The 24,783-nt window shown below is 37.5% G+C and overlaps 1 long non-coding RNA gene across 1 annotated transcript in view; it reads left to right on the forward strand.

Moving 5' to 3' along the window:
* LOC114680124 (uncharacterized) overlaps positions 1–13,959 on the forward strand; it is an 88,971-nt gene extending 75,012 nt beyond the window's left edge. The window contains exons 3-4 of the long non-coding RNA XR_003732182.2: positions 13,002–13,147; positions 13,580–13,959. This is a non-coding gene — a long non-coding RNA (uncharacterized LOC114680124). The remainder of the gene's footprint in view (positions 1–13,001; positions 13,148–13,579) is intronic.
* The last annotated feature ends 10,824 nt before the right edge of the window (positions 13,960–24,783 follow it).

Here is a 24,783-nt window from a genome sequence, read left to right on the forward strand (position 1 = left end):
ATTTATTCATTCATAAAATATGTATTCAGACACTAGGCTACTTTCTGGAATAAGAGAACCAGATGTCAAAATTCTTGGGGAAAATTGGTGTTTAATAGATAAAAGTAGAGAGAATTAAGTTTTAAGCACTGATAAACTTAGTCGTTATAAGTCAGAACTTCTACCATTGAGAGATTTGGGCATAGAATATGGACTCAAGTTGTCTTTTTAATACCTTCATACCTCGGCCCTTATAACCTTACAAAGTGTTTTTCATATTTTTGTCCTATTATCCAGTTACCTGGAACTATATAAGTTAGGATTTAGATTTATTTTAAAAACACTGCCAGTTACCTGCCCTACATCTGTTCATACTCTCTCTTGGCAGAAGCCTGACTTTGTTGAGGCTGTCAACATTCCTCACTGACTCAGCCTTAGCCCCCAAGGGTGACTTCTGATGAATCTATGAATGTGGTAATGTCTGGAGACATTTTTTGATTGTTAAACTGAATACAGCAGGCGCAACTGGGATCTAGTGGGTAGAGGCCAGGGATGCTTCTAAATATCCTGTAAGGCACAAAATAGCCCACAGTAACAAAGAATTATCCAACCCAAAATGTCAATATGCAAATACTCCATATGTTCCTATAAAAAAGCATGAACAAACCTGTAATTGAAATCTGACTGGAAGGAAACTCTGTGATCTAAAACTTCACAGGTGGAATGCAGAGTAAGGGCAGGACACTAAGGCAACTCCAAGATGGTCGCCAATGATCCCCACTTCCTGGTATTCACGTCTTTGTCCAATTCCTTTTCTGTGAGTGTGGGCCTGATCTATTGACTCACTTCTAATGAATAGAACATGTTTAAAATGATATGATGTCACTTTTGAGATTAAGTTATAGAAGACTCCATGTTGGGAGTTGTGTCTCACCCTCTTAGATAACTTTTCTCTGGAGAAAGCCAGCTGTCATGATGTGAGGTAGCTGTGTGGAGAGAACCACATGGGAAGGGAGTGAGGCCTTCCAACAACCATGTAAGTAAACTTAGAAGCAGATATCTCTCTAGTCAGGTCTTCAGATGAGACCACAGCTTTGGTTGACAACTTGACTGCAACCTCTTGTGAGATGCTGAGCCAGAGGTGCCCAACTAAGCCATGCCCAGATTTCTGATCCATAGAACTGTAAGATGATACAGGGTTGTTCTTTTAAGTCTCTGTGTATTGGGGTAATTTGTTATGAAACAGCAGATAACTTATAACGGCAGGGACATCTATAAATCTTGGTACTTGCCAACTAAATCAACTGTTACAGGTCTGTCGCAGCTACCATTATTAATATTTCTGTGGCTGGCATTGTGCATTGATAAGAAAATCCCAAGGTTATGCTTCATTAGACCCATACATCATCCTGTACCGACTCCACGTGCTATAAATATTATCTTATATATTAATCAGATGCAAAGTGTGACAGAAAGAAAGTGGCCATTAGATTTAGACAGCTCTCAATTCAAATCCCAAACTCTCTGCTTACTACTGTGAGCATGGTCAAATTGAATAATCCCTTTGCACCTGTGTTTTATCATTAGCAAAGTGCTGATTAGTGCTGGAACAAGAAAAGTACAAGATGCAATTGGACCATGAACAAGAAGCTACTAACTTCTTTAGAGAAAGCATTCTCACAGGTAACTTCAGAGAAAGCATTCCCGCAGAAATGATGTTTAAGCAAATTCAAGAAGGATGAGTAGAGGTTAACAAGGAAAAATTGGAGGGAACAGTGTTCCCAGCACAGGCAATAGCTTATGTAAAGGTCCGGCACCTTTGACAGGCTGAAAAATTACATGGTTTAAGAAAAAAAGTAGCAAGGGATGAGTCTGCAGAGATTGACAGGGTTCAGATCATGTCATAGAAAAATATTAGACTTCTTTATGACAATGATTGAGTCACTGAGGACTTTAAGCAAGGATAGTGAAATAATTGGATTTTTACTTTGGAAATATCACTCTATCTTTAGTAAAAGACAGAGAACTAGACAGTAAGCGTTTTGCATCTCACGATATATACAGTCTCTGGCACAATTATTAAACTGCTTTTGCAGCAGTGCAAAAGCAAATATAAGCACTATGTAGTGGATGGGCATGGCTGAATTTAAATGTACAGAAACAGACAACAGGTAGTGTTTAGCCCACAGGCCTTAGTTTGCCAACCCCTGATATAAAATACACAAGGGAAAGTCAAACATAGAGAATAGAAACTATGTGGAAAGACATTTAATTAATTACATAATTTACTCATTTAGCAAATCTCTAGGTCGGGGATCCCAGACTCCTGAGCCATGGACCAGTACTGGTCTGTGGCCTGTTAGGAACCAGGCTGCCCACCAGGAGGTGAGCTCAGCAAGTGAGCATTACCGCCTGAGCCCCACCTCCCTGTCTGATCAGCAGTGACATTAGATTCTCATAGGAGCATGAACCCTATCATGAACTGCATATGCGAGGGATCTAGGCTGCACACTCCTTATGAGAATCTAACGAATGCCTAGTGATCTGAGTTGGAACAGTTTCATCTGGAAACTATTCCCTCTCACCCCAGACTCTTTTTAGATACTCATGACACAGACATGATAAGATAGACACAGTTCCTTTTCTGGTGGAGGTTATGATATAGTGAATCGGAACATTAAGTGAGGATAGCCTTAAGAATAAGTTCTATAAGCTGAAACTTGTAGTATATATATAAATTCTAATTGTAATAATTCAATTTAATATGATTATTTTATGATGAAGCATTTTTTAAAAACACAAGATCAAGCATATATTTACTGACAGATTGAATAGAATGACTTAAAGAAATTGTAGGAAGTTCCAGGCAAATAAATCTAGTATAGAATTTAAAAGACCTGCCAAGAACTATGTAAGGTATTGTCTATATTTGCTCTCCTTTGATATTGACGGTAGCTTTTCAGGGTTATTGGTCTCGTTATTGGTCTCATTTTACGGACATGAAGATCTGGCCTGAAAAAGTTTGATCACTTTCTAGACCCTAGAGAGCTGGGATTTTTGACTCTACAGTTGGTTCTCTTCCCTGTTCTTCATATTGCCTGTTTGGGAAAGAACAAAAGCAAAGCAGCAGGGAGTTAGAGGCTGAAATTTTATAGCAAAGAACTTAGCAAAGAGGTTGAGATGAGCCCTTCAGAGTCCCACAGAGAGCTCAGGAAAGGCCTGGGAACTGAAGTCAGGAATCCCAATTGCCACTTCCTGCTTCTAATCACTTTCCCAAGAGAGTTGTCCCAGCTGTTCCTGAGTGGAAGAAAGACTGAGAGAATCTTTTAAAACCCAAGCCCTTGTAATAAATTTAGACTTCAGGAGAGGAAAAGAAGAAGAAAAAAGAAATTGTTGGCTTAGGAAACTAATGTTTTCCTTTCATCAGATCAAGGGCAGTGGACAGGGGAAGAGAAAGTACATTCAGTCACTTTGACTGCAGGGCTTGAGGCGATGAAGTCTCAGCTTGCCCTGAAAACTCACCCACTCCACTTTGAGGGAATTCGGTCATGCCCAGAAATAACGTGGCTATACAAGGAATGTTTCTGTTTCTCCCTAATGGGTTGATTATATCCTGTCAGAAGTATTGTAAGGCCATCAAATGTCAAGTCAATTTTCTCAAACATATTATTTTCATAACAGCTGGGTCTGACTAACTCTTGAAACAGAGCAACCCATTGTTAGATTTTACTGAGAATGTCAGAGTGAAGCTCAATTAAAAAAGAAAGAAAGAAATGTTATAGGACACATGATCCTGATTCACGCAAGTTTACAATTTAGTATTTAGAGGCCAATTGTATTACGATGATTTGGTCACTTAGTTCACAATTAATTCATAATGTCAGAGGAAGTAAATGAAGACTGTGTTGTTTGCCCACAGGAGCCAATTTCTTAGAAGGCAGGCAGGGCATCTTTTCAGTTATTGACTCAACAGCTGAAGAGTTGGAAGGATAAGCCTGGAAGTGTCAGGTGCTGAGTTCTAATCCTTATCTTTCCAACACATGCTCCTGAATGAACCTGGTTTATCACATCCTTGAAAGACAACAGTATAACGTTGAGGAGAAACAAAGGGACTTTAGAAGCCAACAATCAGAGCCTCGACTACTGATTTGCTGCTGGTCTTGAGTGAATTAATGAAATGGGCACACTCACAACTAGTTAAGAGTTATTGAACAAATTAAATGAAATAAGATACCTAGCGTGTTGGTACAGAGTAAGTGTTCAGTAAATGGTGTGATTAAAAATGATTATGACAATGATAATAGAAATGAAAAGGGAGAAAGATGAGGAAGTCAGTAAAACATGTGCCTGAGGCCAAACAGAGGCTGTGAACGAGAAAGTCATGTAACCTGGAACAGAAGGTAAAAAGCAGCCCTGAATTTACATCTATTAATGTTTGTACAGGACAAGTTTCACAGCACATAATATCAAGTGTGACATTATCAGGAATCTGGGTTTCCCTTCAAAAATTAGAGCATGTGTCCTGCCACTCAAACCCAATTCTTATCACCAAATTTTGTTGTTGATATTCTATTTGGTTTTCATTTATTTTCATTTTATTGTATAATATGGTGGTGTGGTAGGTAGAATTTTCCAATGACTGACCCAGATTCCTGGCCCCTGGTATACACATACTTCCCATTTATTCAATCAAACACCAATATAGGTATTTGATTCAACTCTGAAGAGATTTCATGGACATCAGTAAGGTCCCACATCAATTGACTGTAAGATAAAGAGCATATGTGGGCCTGACATAAACACATGAGCCCTTTGCAAGCAGAAAGTCTTCTCCAGCAGCAGAAAGGAAAGTCAGAGATTGAAAACATGTGAATGGTTCAGCACACCACAGTTTGCTTGAAGATAGAAGGGGCGACAGCAAGGAATGCAAGAGGCCCCTAGAAACCGAGAGCTGTCAGCCAGCAAGGAGACAGGGACCTAAGTCCTACAACCATAGGAACTGAATTCTGCCAACAAGAATGAGTTTAAAAGAGGGTTTGTTTTTCCTAGATCTTGGAGAAGAGAATTCAGTCTAGATGATACCTTAATTTCAGCTTTGTGGTACTCTGGACAGAGAACCCAGCCATGTTGAACTGGACATCTGAACTTCAGAACTGTGAAATACTTAATGGGTATTATTTTAAGCCACAAATTTTGTAGTAATTTATCATATAGCGATAGAAAACAAATACAGGTGAGCTGAGTACCTCAAATCTAAAAATTGCTCTCAGTCTTCTGAATGAGCCTAGTTTATCTATCTAGCTTAGAAAAGGAAATACCGACAGTAATAACCCTAATAACTCAGATTAAGCATGTATATGCACACACACAAACACACACACACACACTCACAGGTTTTATCTCAAAATATCAGGATAATTGAGCCAAAGGTATACATTTTACTAGAAGTAATTCCACAAATGGCCCCAGTTTCCTTCCTATCAGCATGCCATTTCTTCAGTGTTTGCTGAACAACTATTATACACTAGACCACAGGGATATAACCTGATTAACAAATACACAGTTTTTCAAAGAGGTAGTAGAATAGGGTGACTATGCATTGTGGTAAGGGTTAGCCTATAGAAAGGCCACAACCTAGTCCTAAAAATCAAGGAAGGCGTCCCAGAGAAGTAATTTCTGAGCTGCAATGTGAAGAATTGCCCACTCAAAATGGATATAAAGGAAAACAAATGTTTCTAGGCAGCAAGAATATCATTACAGACTACTGGGAGTGATAGAGACCAGAAGCTTCTTGAAGAACCATGCAGCATTCATCCTCACTGAACCATGACTCGGGGATAAGCAGATAGGGGAAAAGTTGAACAGGTAAGCAGAGATTAAGCCTTCTCCAGATCATCTAAAAAATTTTTGAATTCTTCTTAAAGTGAAAGGAAATTCCAGAAGATTGATAAGGAGAAAAACAATGGTATCAGCCTTGTTTAAATAAAGATTATTGGCTGCTGGAGCTTGGAGAACAGCTTGAGGAGTGATGCTCATCACTGAAGACAATAGGTCATTCCAGTAATTGAAGTGAAGTTGATATAGGTTGGTGGTCTGAAGGTAGTGCCAGGTGGATGATGAGAACAAAGATTTGAGAATTGTTAATCTTACATTTTTTTCATACTTGGTTCAATGTAGAAGGTGAGGTAAAATAGAGCCAAAGTCAACTTTCAGATATCTGACTTGGGAAATGGGATGGATAGAAATGTCAATAAATGAGAAGAGTTCCCCAGCGAAACAGACCATTTGGTTGGGGGATGGAGGAAGAGGTGGGAGGTGATGGGTTTTATTTTGGATGTGTTGTATTTTAGGTGCTCATGGTAAAACCTAACAGATATTTGGAGTAGGGAGATGTCTACCCGGTGAGCTTGGTAGAGCCATATGTAACTTTATAATTTTATAAGTTATAAATGTATAGATTTATAATTTTATAGGTTGTAAATTTTACAATCTAATTTTATAGATTGTAAGCACCAAAAGTATGAATTGCCTAACAGCATCACAAATTTCTCAAAATTTTTTTTTCCTCAATTCTTCCTTCAGTTAACAGAAATTGGTTAGACTTTAAGGAAGCACAGTTGATGAAAAACAGAATATCATTCATATTGCCATCCTAATTAGTCCTCTCCTTTCCCTTCAGATGAATTTACTGGCTATTTTAAGGGAGGTGAACATGAAAGCACTGAGAGATCAGTAAGTCCCAAAAGGAGTTAAACAATGTGTGGGACATGTTTCCCTGGTTTTAAACCTAATTTTTTTCATATTTTCAAACAGTTAATAAAAGCACCTGTTTACTTATATTGAGAAATTAAAATAGGAAGCTAAAATATAAGCAGGAGAACCAAGTCAGCCTTTGAAAACAGATGATCTCATTAGAGAAATGCTCATGTGTGTCTGCCCTCTTGAGTCTCGTGAAAACAAAAGCAACACGTGATGCTCCCAAGGCTTTAGTAAAATAGTGAGCTGGAAGGAGCATCTTCCATTAGAAACTCTCCACTTAGGTTTCATTTTGTGAATCCATTTATTGAGCAAACATTAGTATGTGAAGTAATTAGTAAACAATGACAAGAGGAGGCATAACATCATTGGAGATAAGAGCTTGGAGGCTAGAGTGGGCATAAACCTGGATTTGCTTCCAAGTTACAATATTTACTATATTTGTAACCTCGGAAAAATTATGTATACTTTCTACATATTGGTTTTCTCACCTCTAAAATGGAAGAATTATAGAACTTATCTCATATGGTTGAGGTCAGTATTCAATGAAATCAGCATGTAAAGAATTTTTCACAGTACTGGCACATTCCCTTGATAAATGTTAGTTATTTTATTGTTATTTTTATAATTACTACTTTTATTAGTTCCTTATATAAAGGGCTCTGACATTGCTTATTATCTTCTCAGGCTGATATTATATAATTTTACAACACCAATATTAATTACATGGAGATTAAACATTTGCAACCAGAAAAATAAGGCAGAAAAAAAATAATGCGAGGCAGCATTTCTCAACTGGTTACTATGTGCCAGGTACATATTCCAACTATTTCTCCAACATTCATCAATGCAGCAAACCTAAGTATGAAGTCAAATTTTAAACAGAGCTGAACTTTCTGTCTCACTTCTCATTGAGCAACTCCAATATGATGAACATCCAAATGTACCAACTCATGTGTGTATGTATTTATTTACTTGTAATTTTTCCAAGCTATTAAACTCATCAACCACTTCATCTTTGAGTCTCCAACACCTGACTTAGAGTCTGCTTCTATCATGCTCAGCACGTGTGTTACATCAATATACTAAACCACTTATTTGAACCATAGCAATCCTAGACATTTAATAGAGCCCCAAATCAACACATCTAATCATAGACTTTTTAAAACATTTATATAAAACAGTGACATCAAAATAGTCTTCAAGCTTTAACCAATGACTGTTTCACTATAGCTAACATTTATGCTTTACTGTGGGTTAGGCACTTTGACAAGCATTTGACAAGGGTTTAATCCTCAAACCACTTTCTGATTTGAGGATTTTTATTATTGCTTTCATTTGCATTTTTATTATTGCTTTCATTTGCATTTTGCAATAAAACTGAGTTTTCAGGAAGCTAAATTTAAATCACGCTGGGGGTAAGAAACAATGATTGAGACAGGACTCAAAAATGATTCCACCTGACTCCAAAGCTCCTGCTTTTACTGTCACTTGGGGTTTTTTTGCATTCCTCTTCCACTCTCAAATTTGAATAATTTTTATAATAATTAGTTCTGTATTAATTCTTGACTTGGGTACTACTTTAAAATTCACTAAGAAATTATTTTGATGGGTCAAACAAGGACCAAAAGAAAAAGCAAAGATGGAGAAACGAATGGGATTATAGAAGAAGAGACTTGAGTATCCCCAAAGAATGTTTTTGCAGACATTGTCACACACCTACCCAGGGTCCAGAACACCTTTCTTTCTTGCCAACAGAACGTGGATTTTGTTCTGAATATTAGTATACCCACTCTTAGATAATTAACTGTTGTCTAAGCCAATCATTATCATCGAACGCTCTATTTTCCTTGCCACTAGGTTAGCCGTGGTTTAAGTTTTAGCCTGGGAAATATCTTAAGACATCTTCAGATATTTAGATATTTAGCATCATGGCTCTCCTTTTCCACTCTCTGAACCCAAATACAGCAATGATGGCTGGAGCTGTATTAACCACCTAGCCCATTAGAGAAAAAACAAGTAAATCATAGTTGCACCTAGACATAATTGAGTGACTAAACTAGTCCTACTGAACTAGTACCTTCTTGTTACATGAAAAAAAACCCTATTAGTCATATTTCCTGTTACTTGAGTCCGAATATATTTCCATCTGATAAAATTACATAGACCATGGATAAATACAAAGAAGTATTGGTAAGATGAAACTTCATAAATTAACAACAGCAAAAGACTTATGGTTATTTTAGTTTTTAATGCATTTTATTTTGGTTATTTTCCCTGTCATATCTAAATGGCTCTTTTAGCTGTGGTGATATGTTCCTTGAGAGGTAAAAGTTAGTTCTAGAAATGATCCAATGGTAGATGTATTCAGTGTCACATTTAGAAACAGAAACTATTCCATAATAAGCACATAGCTAAATACTTCATAGCACTGAATGATGGCAGAACCAACCAAGGGCTTTGTGGAAAACTGACTTTGGCTCTTCACATTGGTCCAAGTCCCTGCTGCCTGTTGCCTCAGCATGTAACTAGCACAATAACATTTCAGTATAATAGACCTAGCTCATAAAGTTTCTATATCTACCAGGACTTTGCCTAATATAAAACTAGACACCCCAGCCACACATTTGCTATCTGAAAGTGTTAAAATTGTGGTTAAAGCTGAATATTAGCAGCCTTTCCCACTTGTGCTGTCATCTGGATTATATAACAATGTGTAGATTTTATAAACAGCTACTGCTCATTTTTGTGGTTGGCTTCTTATTGGATGTGCCCCAGAGCCATCTGACTAAATAAGTTGGAGACAACCAGATTGAGCACAGAGAGAAGTGACATTCCCTGGTACATGCAAAGCCAAGTCCTGCAGAAACTGCAGGAACTAAAAAGGCTACTAGAAAAGTCTACATACCTCCAAGTTATGGCCCAAGTATTACAAAAATATGTGTGAGTTTTCTTGTGGATTAGCTCTGCTTCCTGACAGCATTTCACAAATATTCTACCACACTGTTTTGCTCCCAGAATACTGTGGGACCATAACACTAAAAGCATTTGATAATGGTGTTGTCTAAACATAAATCATTTTTAGATGGTACATGTCGAGCAATACAAGCACCTGTCATGTTAAAAATCATTGTTTTATGTCTGATTCCCAAAAACAAAACATTTTACCTCTGGCTGATCCATGATCTATTATTTCATGGGATGATGGAATATTTTAGAGATGATCCTGCTGGGAATCAAAGTGACTATAATTGTCCAAAACTGTGTCCCAGAGAAAATTTATAAAACTTGAAATGTGAAAATAATTCACCAGGGAGATGGAAAATAATGAACAAAGTCACCAAATACTGTAGATGGATAAGGTCTTTTGGAAGAACTTATGGAGGTAGAGAGTTATAGATGTAAGAGTGCAAGATCCTTCCCTCCACTGAAGAGTTTGTTCCGATATAAATATACTCTGCATGCCTTCTTGCAAAGCAAAGAAAAAAGATTTTAAAATATATTGATGAGTCACTCAGCAACTATTCATTCAGAGAATGTGTGAAAAGAATGGTACAAAGCTGTTTTCACCACTGTTTCTAGCCTGTGGGTCTTCTAATTCAATTGGAAAGTCAAGGTGCGAACTCATTAAGAGCGACTAACAACATACAAATTAAATGGCAACAAAAGTCAATTAAAAGATATTCCACTGGAGCATGAGATGAAAAGCAAGTGCACTGATTTAATTAATGAATGTTAATCAATTTTTATTTGATTCATTTGAATAATATTTAGTTCCAGGATTACAATGAGGACTAAGACATGAGTGTCCTCAGGGGATTTATAGTATACAAAGAGTTGTTTGAGTCAGAATATTTGGGTTGCAATCTTTTTATGTCTATTCCCTGTCTCAGAGCTACTTGCCCTTAGTGTCAAGGTCTTGGATTCCTCATAACATTTGCTTGTCTTGCTCTCTCATAATTCTGACTTTGTACCCATACTCTGTCCTCCCACCCCAATATATCCCAAACTTGATTCTATTTCATGACTTTTCTATACCTTTTTTTTTTTTTTTTTTTTAACTCTAGTGGCTCCCGTTATCTTATTTCCTCCATTTGCCTATTTAAAATTCCAAAGAGAAAACAAAACAATTGATTGGGCATGGTCATGTTTTCACGACAGGATACAGCATGGGTTGTTTATATTGTATAAGTTAGCACCCACTGCATAAGTGCCCTCTCTGGTCTCAGGGCTTTTGGTGAGTCAGACATCATGATTGGCATGGTTAATATAAATGTGGGATTTAAGAGACTGCCAGGAGATCCAAGGGCTATTGACTAGTTCAGGCATTGGCAAACTTTCTGTAAAAATCAGATAGTGTCTGGGCGCGGTGGCTTACGCCCATAATCCCAGTACTTTGGGAGGCTGAAGTGGGTGGATCACCTGAGGTCAGGAGTTCAAGACCAGCCTGGCCAATATGGTGAAACCCCATCTCTACTAAAAATACAAAAAATTAGCCAGGACTGGTGGTGGGCGCCTGTAGTCCCAGCTACTCAGGAAGCTGAGGCAGGAGAATTGCTTGAACCTGGGAGGCAGAGGTTGCAGTGAGCCAAGATCATGCCATTGTGTTCCAGCCTGGGCGACAAGAGCGAAACTCCACCTCAAAAGAGAAACTCCACCTCAAAAAAAGAAACTCCGCCTCAAAAAAGAAACTCTGCCTCAAAACAACAACAACAACAAAATAGATAAAAACTTTAGGCTTTATGGACTAAGACACAACATTTAGGCTACTTACATAACAACTCATATAACAATTTAAATGACTTAAATACCTTATATAGCAATTTACGTATCTTAAAGTACTTATAAAATAGCCATTTTAAAATGTAAAAATCATTCTTAGCTTGCAGGATGCAGAACATAAAAACAAACAGATAGAAAGCCAGATTTGGCCCATGAGCTCTCATCTAACAAACTCTTGTCTATCTTAATATGTGATATTATAAAAGACATATTTTGGTTCTCAATATATACATTTATAAATTGGGAGTCATATTTATGAAGGTGATAGGCAGTCATAATGAGCTCTGCTACTCACAGGCTCCAAACACATGTTCTGTACCTGAGTAACACCTCACACCAAGTGGAATTATCTCTGATTGTGTTCTCCCAGAAGCTGGCCCCGAGGCAAAGATTTGAGTGGAAGTATTTTGTTGGAGAGATGATACCATCAAACACTTGTAGGAAAGTGGGAACATAATTAAAGAAGGAAGGCAGCTTTTACAGAGTATGTTATTATGCTTATTATGACTGTGGGAACGTATAATTTAATCCCTGATACTGTATAGAACTCTGATAGTCACACCTCAGAGTCCTCTCACTCTGGAGGATGGAGCTGAAGTATTTACCCACCAACTCCCATCAGTCATAGGTTGGGAAGCTCCCAATATCATTTCTCTAACACTCCCAGCTTGCCTGATATGTAATTAAGCAAAAGAAGCTTCAACTGACAAAAAACAAAAAAAATCCAGGCAGTTAGAGATTAAGACATTCAGAAATCAAGAGCTTCAGCTGAATGGATTAATGATATCTACATAGGAACAACATAAAAAGGATGGGATGAAATGATTCATGTGAACTAGCTTGATCTTCAATAAAACATCTCATTTGCTGCCTATTCACCCTATTCTCTGGTTTGATGCCAAAAAGCATTTTCCTGGGACTTGCACAGAATATCACTATTATAAACTGCCTTCTCAGCAGGATGATGGGTTCTGTCATTGGCTTGCTGGGTCATCTTGTTTTTTGTTCCAAGTTTGTATTAGTCTGGTTCCTCTAGAGAAACAGAACCAATAGGAGATACATAGATAGATAGATAGATAGATAGATAATAGATAGATAGACAGACAGACAGACAGACAGACAATAGATAGATGATAGATATAGATATAGACGGATGATAGGTAGGTAGGTAGATGACAGATAGATAGATAGATAGATAGATAGATAGATAGATAGATAGATAGATAGGATTATTGTGGGAATTGGATCACATATGGGATCACATACAAGAAAAAGGCCTGAGAACAAGCAGAGCCAATGGTGTAAGTCTCAGTTCAAGGCCAAAGGCCAAGAACATTCAGGGGGGGAGTGTAGGGCAGGTGTAAGTTTCCACATCTGCAGGTCCAAAAACCTGGAGTCCCTGATGTCCAAGGTAGAAAACTGAAAGTCTCAGCTCCAGAGAAAAGAGTGACTTCATCTTTCCACTGCTTTTTAATTCTATCCAGGCCTTCAATGAATTGGATGATGTCCACCCACACTGGTGAGGGCAGATCTTTCTTACTCCACCCACTGATGCAGATGTCAATCTCTTCTGGAAACACCTTCACGGGCATTCCCAGAGCTAAAGCTTCACCAGCATTAGTTGGTAAATGTGAGTACCCCTTAACTCAGTCAAGCTGACATGTAAAATTAACCATTACAAAGTTTTTGTTTTTCTTCTTACATTTTTCAGCTTGGATAATGGCATCTGAGAAGTCACATGGCTTCTTCAAAATGCAATGTGATATCAAAAATGTGTGTATACTGGGGCCAGTCGGTGGGTGGGGGGTTAGGGGAGGAATAGCATTAGGAGAAATACCTAATGTAGATGACGGGTTGATGGGTGCAGCAACTCACCATGGCACGTGTATACCTACGTAACAAAAGTGCACGTTCTGCACATGTACCCCAGAACTTAAAGTGTAATAATAACATAAAAAAGTGTGTATAGATCTGGCACATTGTAGTCACTCAGAAAACACTATTCTGCTTTTTTCTTCCTCACCCACTTATCCTAGTGCACTTCTGTTATTTTCTTTTCCAGATGTGATTAGGAACTCTTTTGTGAACCAGAAAAGAGAAATCTTGCACTGATTGGAATATGGCAGCCACTCACCATCTCCCCTGTCTGCTCTCACTTAGTTTATCTGACCCAATGGGAATGGAGAATCTCAGGCATAAAACCAACCGCTTCGTGGGTCACTCTGGAAAATTCTAAACTGAAGCTTTTTTGAGAAAGGAGACATTACCTCAGAACTTCCACATGTAGCTACTATGGAGTTTCTGTTTATGTGAATGAATATTTTCACCAGATATTGGAAACATGCTAAAGCTGGATTCCAGTGCAATAAAGGCAACTCATGTAGCCATTGGCTTGTGATATTATGAGAAATACAGTTAAATTAGACCAATACTCCACCAGGAATTGAGACCAAAATAAATGATCATTTTTTAAAAAAGAAAAAGATAAAGACACAACAGATTCTGTCATTTTTTTCTTCTTCTCAATGTCTTTGAAAAACAGACTTGAAGTCTCAAATGAACACCTTAAATTCCAAACAACGGTTGAGGCATTGGGGAAGCCTCGTTTCCTTGTTGATTCTATCGATGGATAGATGGATGATGAGTACTACAAATATTTTTATCTCCTATGTATAAATTAAAGGAATAGTAACTGAGAAGGGCTTTAGAAAGCTTATTGGAGGATAGGCATTCAGAGAAAAAAATGAAGGATGAGTAATTACAGGTGAAGTTGGAGGAGAGGCTATTTTTTGATTGAAAGAAAAGTAAAGAGAAAAGCATTGGACTAAAAGAAATGCAATTTTACCTCTCATACGAAGAGCAATAATTGTCCCCTCACTTTCATATTTCAATAGAAAGAAGAAAAAAATTTTTCCAAATAAAAATCAGAAAACTAAAAAAAGTTCTCGAAATATTTCTAATAAATAACATTTTCCTATTTATTAATTTATTGCTATATTTTCTTATAAAATATATTTAAATTAGATACACATAATATATACTTTATCTTTAAATTAGCAACATTTTATACAATACAAATCACAATTTTTATTTTATATATTCTTACTATTCTTGCTCATTTCTTGTCCATATAAATTCACATTAATATTATTATAGTGCAGATACTACTTAATATTCCTTTTAACATTATTTGGTAAAAAACGTTTTAGTATTATATTTTTAATTATTATATATAATTATTCATAGCAATTCCATTGAATAAACTATTATTTAACCATTCTAATGTTTCAATATTTTTGCTATTATACATAACACTGCAAAGAATATCTTTACTAGTGTGGCCATTTTACTGCAACTTTTTTACCTTAGATTTTATTTCTGTGAATAACATTACTAAATGAAAGGAGTTTATCTTTCTTATGGTTTTTAATATGTATTGCCAATTGCAATCACAAAACAATCACTAGTTGCACACCAATCAGTGGCATATTAGTGTATTAATTTCACCAAGTCCTGCCTTCATTGGGTGCTACCATGTTTTGGACTTTTTTAACTGTTGAATAATTTATCAGGTATATAAACAATCTAAAGAATTTAAACTTTAATGAACTATTCCACTATTGCAATCTAGCCCACATAGGGATTGTGAAGATAGCTCATTTAACAAATATTTCTTGACCACTGGCTTTGTTCTCATTCCATGAAGCAAAAGTAGCAGAGAAAAAGAAGCACAAGAGGAGAGAGGTGATGAGGATTCTGAACACAGAAGGCCCTCTGGGCCCTGTGTATTATTAGGATTTTGCCTTTAATTATGAGTGCCATGGGGAGCCACTGTAAGGGAAACAATTTCATGTGATCCTTGTCCTTTGGGAGCTTTTAAAATCTTTATGACAAGATTAGAATCAGATGTTGTTCCCCCAAATCCCACCTCAACTCCATCCTCACCATTGTGCAGAGATCAGAATACCATGACCAGTCCTTGGAAATACTGTTCTTCATCTCTCAGTAAAAAAGGAAGAAGGGAAGGCATGAAGGGCCTCCTATATCTGGAGCAGTGTTAGGTGCTACATATCCAATGTCATTTTATCCAACAACCGTCCTGTAAGGCAGGTCCCATTTCTACAGAGAAGGAAACTGAGGCTCAAGGTGCTCACTTTGGGAAGACCTTGCTTGTCTTCCTTACAAAGAGAGAGAACATTAGATGCCCGAGTGCCCTCGAGGAGCTTTGACAGAATCTGAATCATTTTTACTGTCTTTCATGTTTAAATTTCCAACATACCTTTCTCGTTTTCATCCACTGGAAACTGAGGCATCCCATGCTTCACAAAACTGGCCCATTGTTTAAACTGTCACCCCTTCTTTCCTTAATTCCACTCATGAGCATTTGGACCCAACCAAAGGAGGTTGGTTGGATCCCACAACAGCAAGTCCACTGAACTGGGAATGTGCAATGAGAGTTGAAATCTATAATGTGTTCTATGATTTTGAACATGTCTACTCTCTCCCTACGACTCAATCCCTCAAATGTGCAGTGGGGGGATGGGGAAATAAGACAGAGGATCTCTGGGGATCATTCTTGCTTTAATGATCTATGACAAAATTTTCCCAGTGGACTGCACAGCCAGAAAGAGCCAAGGCTGAGAGCTATTTCTCCCCAGAAATGTGATTCCACAGTCTTGGTTTCCTGGAACAACTGAAGAGTGTGGTAATATAATCCATGGAGAGAGGCTTTATGTGGCTAATATTCCAAAGCTTTCTAAGTGCAGTAATAAACAGAGCACATCTTGGTGACAGAAATTATGAGGCAGAGACCATAATAATAACTCATGTCTGCTTCTATTCACTATTGACAAGATATGCTTCCACTCCCAAGACACCAGAGCAGCAGAAAAATAAGTAATTCCCTGAGTTGCCACCACACCATTTTGCTTTATGCTAGTTTTTCTTCCTTCCTTTCTTTTTTGTCACTCACAAAAGTGAAACCCAATCATCTACAGAAGCTGCCTTGTGTCTGGGAGTTAAGTGGTGGTTATTATCTGCATCATATGAAACTAGGCATCATGGTTTCCATGCTGGAAAGCAAAGCTCCCCTATGTTAGGTATCTTTGGTTTACAATAACATACACTCAATAACTGAGAAGAAATTTTGAATAGATCACACTTGCAAAATATTTCCCTAACGAAAAATTTCACAGAGACTGGTGATCGTGTAGGCCAAGCGTACTTTATCTCCCCCGTCTCTCCATTCCCCAGTCCCTGAAATAATTCCTGGGAGATTTATCTAACTCCAGCTGAGTCCACCAACAGATATGAAACTTACTACCTTACTGTTTTGTGACTCATCCTATTCTATTTTCTTGCAACAGCCCAATTATTAGAGTGAAATATGACATCTTAGTCCTTTTGGAGCAAGGCAGGAAGCATTTATTCTTTGACTGTGCAACTGTTCTTCAAGAATGTGTAATGAGCCTCACACCTCTTCCAAGTCTTCTTTTTTCCATGTTAAACATTCACAATTTCTTCCCCATTCCTGGTTGGTATTGGTCTCAGATCTTGCTCTCATATTGTTTAGGCTTCTCAAACTGGTGCCACTTGACCAACACAAACTTGGAAATAAGACATCCCACACTTAAAACAACACATCCAGTGTGGTCTATCTTAGAGAAAATGATTGAAATTATCACCTGCCTTAATCTGTACACTCCAACTCTATTATAATAATTTTGCCTAAGAATGTTTTAATTTTTCCAGCAACTGTGGCACACATTTGGTTTATGTTTAGTCCTGTGATCAACATACGAGCTTTGTTCTGCCTCCAAGGCACAAGCAAGAATGTATTGAGTGTCAAAATGCTCTTGGTCACTCAAATGTATTGACCAAACAGGACCTCTTTATGAAATTATAAAGTCATCCCAGATTGTATTTTGGACATTTCTTTTATTTCTCTTGTTCTCCCACTTTCTGTAGTCTCCTCTGCCCCCAACATACATGCCTGACTTCTACTCAAAAGTAGTTCTATTCTGCTGTAGTAGTTCAGAGCCTGGCTTGTAAAGACAGCCTGCTTAGGGTCGTATCCCAGTTCTGACATTTGCCTGCCCTGTAGGTTTCAGAAACTCAATGTTTTTTGCTTAAGATTTTTTATGTTATGTATAAAGTAATAATACTATCTCCCTCGTTATGTTTGTTATGAGAATTTAATGATTTCATATATCTTAGGCACTTAGGACAGAGCCTGGCACATACTGAGTGCTAGCTGATACAATAAGCCTAGCATGGTATTTGGGACAACAAGGTCTGGGGGTCGGAGTACCAGGGATGTAGTCATTACCCAGGTCCAGTAATATATGTCACTTCTTTTTTTTCAGACCTTCAATTTCTTTAGCTATAAAATAGGGAAATCAAACAATAAGATGCCTACAATTCTTTCCAGCTCTCTCATTTTTAAAACTATAATTTTCTGCAAGTCTTTGATCTTCCAACTCCTGACATGGGTGGAGCAAGCATCCCCAGCTTGGATGGTAGGGGGAACAAGCTGATGATATGACTCCTTTTGTAGACATTGCTACTATCATTCAAACAAATAAAGATGTAAAGGAAAAATGTTTCACAATTATGGCAGGCAAATTTGGAAAGACTTCTGAGGATAGAAACCTTATCGGAGCCCCTTATATCACACTACCTAGAGAAACTGCCCACTCCCCAAATTGCTATAATTGGTAATGTGGTAGAAGTATTATTAAGAAAAGCCTGGGCAGTCAGAGATGAAAGATCGTGCCATTTTGAGGGCTGATATAAAGAAAGGAATCCATTTTTCATGGAAATGCTTGGCTTTGCATGAGCCTTTGAAAACCCACACAGTAAATGCAGTGGAAAAGGCAATGCACCACAGCATAAGGCCAGAGGTCTGGGGATACCTCAACTACAAAACCAACACAGCACTTAATTGTGGCCATGTGTCTGAATCAGCCAGAAATGCAACTTCTTCCTCAGTCCAATGGGATACTAATGCTCTCGCTTGACTTTCTCACAGAACTGCAAGAGATCATGAATGTAAAGGCATTTTGAAAGCTCATTTCAATTGCAATGTGGTAGTGACACCAAGGTTCCTGACCCTCCAAGGCCAGAATCTGTGTCCTGTAACCTCCACCATAATTTAGTTCCTGAAACTACACACAAAAATGCAGCCACTCTAGAAGATGCAAGTGCAAAATTACTTTCTTTCCCTACTCAATGCCATTAAATGGTTTCCTTGACATCTATAGCTCTTTGCAGTAATGTTCACTATGACTAAAAGTGTGGCTAATAATACCTTTTATGATCTGACCATTTTATCTCCTTAGCCTCATTTTTCTCATGCTTTGCTTTTAAGATTTCATGTCTTTGCTATTATGAATAGTGCCGCAATAAACCTGCATATGCACCCTTGAACTTAAAAGTTAAAAAAAAAAAAAAAAAAAAAGTTCCTGAAGGAAAAAAAAAAAAAGTCTAAGATTTTGTAGACTGGATCTTCCAGTTTCTTGAACATACACATCTCCTCTCACTTTATGCTGCCGCTTCTGCCTGGCTGGCTCCCACTCATCTTCAGGTCTCAGCCTTTTATCTTTTATTTTGTATGTTATTTTATTTTTTTGAGACTGAGTCTTGCTCTTGTCGCCCAGGCTGGAGTGAAGTGGCGCAATCTCAGCTCACTGCAACCTCCATCTCCAGGGTTCAAGCAATTCTCCTGCCTTAGCCTCCCAAATAGCTGGAATTACAAGTGCCTGCCACCACACTTGGCTAATTTTTTTTTTGTATTTTTAGTAGAGACAGGGTTTCACCATGTTGGCCAGGCTGGTCTCAAACTCCTGACCTTGGGTGATCCACCTACCTCAGCCTCCCAAAGTGCTGGGATTACGGGCATGAGCCACTGTGCCCGGCCCCTTTTAACTTTTAAGTGTCCCCTCCTCTTCATTCAGTTAGGTAGATTCTCTGGGCTATGCATTCCCAGAGCACCTTGTACTTCCCTACCATGGTTTTCAGCCCGGTCTAATGGAATGACTTGCTTAATTTGTTGCTCTCCACCCAGAAATATGAGAAGCTTTGTGAGAGCAGAAACCAGCTGTATCTCTTTAAGTTTTAGGATCCTCAGTGCTTAGCAGAATGGCTTACCAATATTGGCCCTCGATAAATATGAATAACTCACCTATTAGAGATAGATGGCACATTTTACTGACATTCTAGAAAGCTCTTCTCCTTTTACCACAAATCTCTTTTTCCTTTTTGCTTCTTTACACATTCTCCTAGTTCTCCCTATTTCCAGTGTCCATCAAAGGCTTGAAGAATCTTTGAATTTTATATCTCTTTGTTATAGTGAACTCAAATATCACTTCCTCTAGAAAGATTGTCTGACCTGGTTCTCAGGCAGTAAGGCATCTCCTTCACTTTGCAATGTGTTTACGTGTCTACCATAGAAGTTACTGTGTCAGTTTCTTTACTTGCTTACATGGCTGTCTCTATAACTAAACTCTAAGACCTATGAGCAGGAATCTGTTCTGTTCATCTTTGTTTTCCTTTACCCAGAAATGTCTGAAAATAGTAGCAATATTAATAGATAATAAATAAATGTTAATCAACCATTTCTTTTTCCAGATGAAAGCACCAAGTATCTTCACAAGTGGAGAGACCTTACTGAACCAGGAAAAGAACTAAGAGTACCTTACTATCATTGCTTCAGTCAGTCAACAAACATTTGTTGAGTTTGTTCATTCTGGGTGATAGAGTCTAAATGGAAAACAAAAGTCATTCTGTAATAATTTTTAAATAGATAGCCTATATTTGCCTCTAATGATATTTTCATTTATTTGTCTTCCTAAACTTAACTATCACTGTTGTTCTAAAAGACCTCATAAGAATAAGCCTTATTTAGTCTTGCCAGAGTAATTTAAATCCTACAAAGCAGAGGTGTTACATAGTAAAAACTTTTTATCTGAAATTATTAAAAACTTTTTACCTGAAATTAGTAGAAACCATTATATTGAAGGTAATGGACACTACCTTTTAGTGTCATTTTTGTGACTGCACAATGCCATCTGGAAAAATACTACATTTATTGGAATAAACTCGACAGTCATCAAGAAAGAGTCAATTGGAAATTACTTAAAGGACTGAGGGGAAAATGTGGAGACCCCCCCAAGCCATGAGACTCTCTGTTTCTTCTCTCATTCTAGCTCTGTTAGATGATGGCATTGCTCCCATTCTCCTGAGCTGCTTATGAAAGCTCATCACACCTTTCTACTCTCACATTCAGTAATTAATTACTCCTAAGACCATAAGTGAATTAGAAAATAATGTAACAATGAATTGAAAAATCCATTACTCTCTTTACAGCGAACAAAGTAGCAATCTGAGAGATCAGTTTACACAGAAATGGATTTTTGATTAGTGGCAAATCTTGTGTGAATTAGCCAAACTCAGATTACCGGCTAAATTTCCAAAAAGGAAGAGAATAAGATTTTTGGATACGTTCCTATAATTCTCATAACTGATATAGCTTATAAAGTCAGCTCATCAAAAATTAGAGTATGCCTAGGTCACGTTTTTTAGACATAGGAAGAAGAGGTGTGGACAGCATCATCTAGTCACTGAAATTAAACAGCATCACACCAGTGTTTAAAAGTCTATCTCAGCCATTTACTAACTGTGCAACTTTTGGCAATTCGATTTCTCTAGCCCTTGGATTCCACGTTTATAAAAGATAAAATGTAATAACAGCCACCTAACAGAGCTTCCGTGAAGACTAAATTATGTAATGGATGTATGGCTAACAAACAGTGTCAACTAACATAGATCTCTGGTCTTCTCTAAAATCATTCTCTTCCCAATTATAGAAGGTCAATATGAGATAATCCAATCTGAAAAATAGGGCCGGGCGAGATGGCTCAAGCCTGTAATCCCAGCACTTTGGGAAGCCGAGACGGGTGGATCACAAGGTCAGGAGATCGAGACCATACTGGCTAACACGGTGAAAACCTGTCTCTACCAAAATACAAAAAACTAGCCGGACGAGGTGGCGGGTGCCTGTAGTCCCAGCTACTTGGGAGGCTGAGGCAGGAGAATGGCATAAACCCAAGAGGTAGAGCTTGCAGTGAGCTGAGATCCGGCCACTGTACTCCAGCCTGGGCGACAGAGCGAGACTCTGTCTCAACAAAAAAAAAGAAAAAAAAAAAAAAAGAAAGAAAAATAGGCCTGCATATTTTGAAAATTTTTGTTATATTATGTATGTTAAATGAATACTGGTTTCATCCATTCCTCACCCCAACCCTCCTGTAACTCATTGATTACTTTTCTCAACCTCAATTTCCTTACCTGTAAAATGAAGTTAATAATAACAGATACTTCAAGGAATTCTGGTTAAGATTCCATGAAGTAGCCCATGTAAAGGACATAATATTGACTGACATGGCAAATACTAAATAATATTAACTGGCATAATAATTTTAGAAGGCAGGCAAAATTGATAAAAATCAATCATTATTATGAATGTTTCTGATTTTTATCAATTTTGCCTGCCTTCTAAAATATGAACATGAGTATCATTGGGGATGTGAAGAAGTGGTTATTGATAATCTTTAAGATATTCGCAGTGCCAAAATTCAAAGAGCACATGAATACGTTGTCACTTAAATGGTCATTTATGGCTATAGCCTGGGCTAGTGCTTGAGAGCCTGGCTCCCATAATTCACCTTATTAAACATTTTTATGTTCCAGCCCTCTATTTGACACTGGGAGTAAAGAAAAGAGGACATAAGGTTCCTGCTCTCAAGAAAATCACATTGCAGGAAAATAAACATATTAAAACATAATCAAAATCTTCTCTTCCATTCATATCACTTGGGGAAAAATTGATCCCCACTGAGAATGGTAAAAGTGCCCACAATCCTAGGAAAAGACTGATTTTTCACAGTCACAGTAACAGGTGACTACCAGAAGTGCTTTTAAACTTCTTCAGTTGATCAACAATTCCCCTTAGTGAACCTGCTTTTTATAAGCCGACCAGTCAGTGACCATCTCTTATTTTGGAAAAACAGTTTATCAGGAATTGACTCACTCTAAGAAACACACCTCTGAATGTCAGTCTTTCAACAGCAGTTCCACACAACATCTTTTCTGCAGTTCCAGAATACTTACATGCCTAGAAATCCTCCAGCCACTGACCTACACACTTCCCCACCACCCTCTGTAAGATCTGCTGCCCTCCTGCTGGGGACACTGATTTAGCAGCATAGTTCTCCCTGATGGTGAGCAATAAATTCAGCTTTGTCTTTCAATCTAAGATAGTTCATGATGTTCTTATGATCCTTTGACACTAGTACACATTTTGTATCAAATTAATTTCAGATAAATTAAGATTAAAATCTGTGTGTATCTATATGTATAATCATAAGATAGAACAAAATACATTTATTAAAGACATAGCTTTGCTATAGTAATGGTCTTTTTTTTGCACATGACACCAAAGGCAGAAACTATAACAGGAAATACTGGTAGAATTTAAACTTCTGTAAGGTTAAATGACACAGCATCGCCATCGCTACTAAAAGCAACAGCCCTGGTACCACTACAACCAAAACCAACAATGCCACAAGCAGTAACACCAACACCACCACCACCAACAGCAAAACTAATTAAACTTAGTAGCATAACAACCATTACCATTACCATTGTCATGAACGACATCAAAAAGCAAGTGATGGAAAGATGGGAAATATTTGCATTGTATAACACAACTATTAATGTTCTGAATGTATAGAAAGCTCTTAAAAATCAGTAAGAAAAGATATAGAGATGGATTCAAACAAGGTTAATGGATGCAAAAGTAATTACAAAAGGAAGAAATGCAAATAACAAAAAGGAAGAGAAAAAAGAATAGCAGATAAAAAAGTTCTTTTTTATCAGCAGTCATGGAAATACATGATTTAAAATGTTGGCAATGCGTGCTTTTTATCAAAGTTGTTGAGGAAACATGTTTTCATATGTGGCCGGTGGAAAAGTAAATTGGCCCAATCTATTTGGGGGACCTATTTGGCAACATGAATTAAAATCTATAAGAATATGTAATTTATATTCTGTAATTACACTTCTAGGAATTTATACCAAGAAAATAATCAGAAAGCAGCAAAAGTATTTTCAGAAATATTCATTGCAATATTATTTGTAAAAATTAAAAAATGGTGAGAACTTAACTATGTATAAATGAAGGATTGTTTTAATAAAGTATGATATGTCCATTAAGGCAAAAAGTCAGCTACTCTATAGTGCCTAAAAAAATTATGCAAATACTTATTTATTGATATGGTTAAAACTACATGATACATTAAGTGCAAAATATTAGGTTACAACTTTCTAGATATGATATCTCATTTTTGTAAAACAGAATTTAAGCATACATATAGTCATTTATTTAACAAAAACAGTGTACTTATAATCTACTTTGTGCAAGGCACTATTGTAACCATTGAAGAGAAAGCAATGAACAATACCAATCTGGTCCCTAATCTCATGGTGCCTATGGCTTGGTGAAATCATCTGAAGAGACAAAGAAGACTAGGGAACTAATACCTCAGGGCAGCAGAGCTCTGCAGGTTTAATAGTTTGTTTGTTTGTTTTTTGTTTTTTTTTTGAGACAGAGTCTCACTCTGTCACCTAGGCTGGAGTGCACTGTTGTGATCAGGGCTTACTGCAGCCTTGAACTCCCAGGCTCAATTGATCCACCTGCCTCAGCCTCCTAAGTAGCTGGGACCACAGGCCTGTGCCACCATGCCTGGCTAACTTTTTTAATTTATTTTTTGTAGAAACAGGGTCTCCCTATTTTGCCCAGGCTGGTCTCTAACTCCTGGGCTCAATTAATTCACCGGCCTCAGTCTCCAGACTAGCGAGGACTAGAGGTGTGTGGCAGCACACCCAGTTAATTTTTGTCTTTTTTGTAGAGACAAGTCTCTCCATGTTGCTCAGGCTGGTCTCGAACTCCTAGGTTCAAGCGATCCTCTCGCCTCAGCCACCCAAAGTGCGGGATTATAGGTGTGAGACACTACACCCAGCCTATTTTCTCACTTTTTAAATCAACATAACTTGTAACATTTTAACAATTGTTTTTCTTTTTTTTTTTTTTTTAACTTGTCTATAGTCAAAATAAAAAGTAAAGCCATTTACATTTTAGAGAAAAAGTAAGAATACCAAGTCCTTTAGGCCTGTAATGTTTTCACATTTCTACTGAAACTCCCTAAGGCA

The sequence above is a fragment of the Macaca mulatta genome, chromosome 8 (assembly GCF_049350105.2).
Source record: "Macaca mulatta isolate MMU2019108-1 chromosome 8, T2T-MMU8v2.0, whole genome shotgun sequence".
In the NCBI taxonomy this organism is placed as follows: Eukaryota; Metazoa; Chordata; class Mammalia; order Primates; family Cercopithecidae; genus Macaca; species Macaca mulatta.